We start from the raw sequence: 343 nt of genomic DNA, 5'->3' as shown, positions 1-343 counted from the left end.
TGAACCAATTGAACTCTGTATAATGACAAAAGAGGGCCAACAAATATGGGAAGTTAATATAGAATCAGGTAAACAACCCACAATAACTTGCAAATCTCTCTGCAGATCAGCTGTTTATCTTGTATATTTTAATTTTTTGTCTGTGTTCTTTCAGATGAATTCAACACAAACAGTTCAGTATGTAAGTGGCAGTACAATCTCAATATATGAACTATAAACATGAATACACATATACATGCTATAAATTCAAGCAAGTGTTTTACTGTTGTTCTGCAGTTAGAATAATATTTAATACAGTTAATGTAGGTATTTTTGGCCTCATTTCAGCTGAATGGAGGCAGAC

General features: G+C 32.4%; 1 long non-coding RNA gene across 1 annotated transcript; it reads left to right on the top strand.

The window, feature by feature from the left end:
* The first annotated feature begins 2 nt into the window (after nt 1-2).
* On the top strand, nt 3-341 carry LOC107682045 (uncharacterized). The gene is made up of 3 exons (XR_001633339.1): nt 3-68; nt 155-181; nt 328-341. It is a non-coding gene; the product is annotated as an uncharacterized LOC107682045 (long non-coding RNA).
* Nucleotides 342-343: the final 2 nt, after the last annotated feature.

Source organism: Sinocyclocheilus anshuiensis, unplaced genomic scaffold, assembly GCF_001515605.1.
Source record: "Sinocyclocheilus anshuiensis isolate Anshui unplaced genomic scaffold, SAMN03320099.WGS_v1.1 C31361888, whole genome shotgun sequence".
NCBI lineage: Eukaryota > Metazoa > Chordata > Actinopteri > Cypriniformes > Cyprinidae > Sinocyclocheilus > Sinocyclocheilus anshuiensis.
The sequence above is the reverse complement of the archived record's forward strand: the minus strand, read 5'-3'. Positions and strand labels throughout refer to the sequence as shown.